This window comes from Nematolebias whitei, chromosome 8, assembly GCF_014905685.2.
Source record: "Nematolebias whitei isolate Nwh7 chromosome 8, NemWhi1, whole genome shotgun sequence".
Taxonomy (NCBI): domain Eukaryota; kingdom Metazoa; phylum Chordata; class Actinopteri; order Cyprinodontiformes; family Rivulidae; genus Nematolebias; species Nematolebias whitei.
The window spans coordinates 3851786-3853942 of record NC_056505.1 but is presented as its reverse complement, the minus strand read 5'-3'; the positions used below and the strand labels follow the sequence as shown (position 1 = coordinate 3853942).

The 2157-nt window shown below is 45.6% G+C and overlaps 1 protein-coding gene across 1 annotated transcript in view; it reads right to left on the bottom strand.

Moving 5' to 3' along the window:
- The window catches only part of dapk1 (death-associated protein kinase 1), a 55044-nt gene that overhangs the window by 4463 nt on the left and 48424 nt on the right, over positions 1-2157 (bottom strand). The gene's annotated exons all lie outside the window — the stretch shown is intronic.

Here is a 2157-nt window from a genome sequence, read left to right as displayed (position 1 = left end):
GGTACAGGTTGGAGATACTGACTGAGACTGCAGAGACACGAGGGACAGAAGCTACATCAGAACCTCCATCCCTCACATCCAACGTCCATCTAACCATCCATCATCCATCCAACATCAACCCAACCTCCAACCATACATCCATCAATTCAACCATCTATCCAAGAGCCAGTGTCCATCCAGTCAACATCCATCCATCCAATAAACATCCATTCAACCAACCAACCAACCAACCAACCACCCAACATCTGTCCATCCATCCATCCATGCATCCATCCATCCATGCATGCATCCATCCATCCATGCATCCATCCATCCAGTGATTTTTTTTTAACATTGAACGTATTTTTACCAATATTTACTGTTTTTTTTATTATTTAAATTCAAACTTGGATTATTTTGGTGAAGATGCTTAAAAACCAAACTGAACTAAAGGAAACCGAGAAACTGAGACCAGAACCAGAACATCTGATGCCAGGGCTCAGTAACCCACGTGAACACAAGGTGGCGCTGTTTCTCCACCAACACCGTGCAGCCTGAACGTTCCGCATCTCTGCAGGACCACACCTACACTCTGTTTTTCTGGATCAGAGTCCAAAAGGTTTTTATCTGCTGCGTTCTCTCATTAGCTCGTCGTCTTCTTCAATAATTAGAGAAATTAACTGAAACGCAGTCGACTGCGACTCCTGGGCTCAAACCAACACAAAGAGGACACACGTGGCGTCTCCAGAAGGAACTTTGGTCCAGATTTAATTTAGGAGGTGCAGCCCTCAGCTGGTTCTGTCTCAGATTCTGAGTGAAATCATGGGTCCAGACATCAGGGGGGTGGGGGTTCAGCTGATCCGGAGCCTGGAGGTGAAACTTTGACACATTCTTACTGTCAAAGAACATGGAAATCAGAAAATGGACGCAGCTACAGGTTCAGTTCATTCAGATCGGTCTGACCCGTCTTCAGGTCCAACAGAAACTCCAGATCTGCAGACGGAGGAACTCGATCCGCAGCTGAGCTCAATCTGATCGAGCATCTTGTCTGTCTGACAGAGACGCCGGTGTGTGTGTTACTGGAGGGCCTGCTGGGTCAGAACCAGAACCCTGACTGTTATTAAATAAGTGGACCTCCTTGTTTCTACTGACAGACGCCTGAGATGAACTCCAGACAGTAAAAACTCAAGAGTTTGTTGAAGATGGTATCAGTCAGACCTTCACTGCACGACTACAACTGGTCCAGAACGCAGCAGCCCGATTTTTAACCAGTACAGGCAAAAGAGAGCACATTACACCAGTTTTGGCCTCACTGCACTGGTTACCAGTTCACCTTCGAATCCAGTTCAAAATACTCATGTATGTCTACAAATCACTGAACAGTGTTCCCCCCCCACCCCCCCCCCCATCTCTCTGATCTGCTACAACCGTATGTCCCACCACGCTCCCTGAGGTCAGCGGACCAGTTGCTCCTCACAGTTCCAGGAACTCGTCTTAAGCGCAGAGGTGACAGGGCCTTCTCTGTAGCTGGTCCAAGACTTTGGAATGAGTTACCTCTGCTTGTCAGACAGGCCCCCTCCCTCTCGGTTTTCAAATCCCGTTTAAAAACTCATTACTATTCAGTAGCTTTCAACACAAGATGATCTGTGTTGTGAACCTGTACGCTCCACACTGGTTAGTCGTCATTATCTGCATCGTTTTTATGTTTATATTTCGGATTTATTTAATTTTGTATTTTGTTTTGTGTGTTACCTGTTGTTCTGTCTGTACAGCACTTTGTTGGCCTTGTAGCTGTTTTGAGTGCTCTATAAATAAAATGGTTTGGTAAGCTTCTCCTGTTTTTGTGATATTCTTCTACATTTTTGTGTTTGACGGAAATAAAACAGAAGAAAATAATTTTACTGACACACCTGAAGGTTTGATGTCACTTCTGGAGACTCATAATTACAGGAAGGTCAGATGGACTGGAGACAGGTTAGAGACGGGTTGGAGAGGGGTTTGAGGTAGGACGAAGACAGGCTGGAGATAGGTTAGAGACAGGATGGAGACAGGTTAGAGACAGGATGAAGACAGGTTAGAGACAGGATGAAGACAGGTTAGAGACAGAATGAAGACAGGTTAGAGACAGGATGAAGACAGGTTAGAGACAGAATGGAGACAGGATGAAGACAGGTTAGA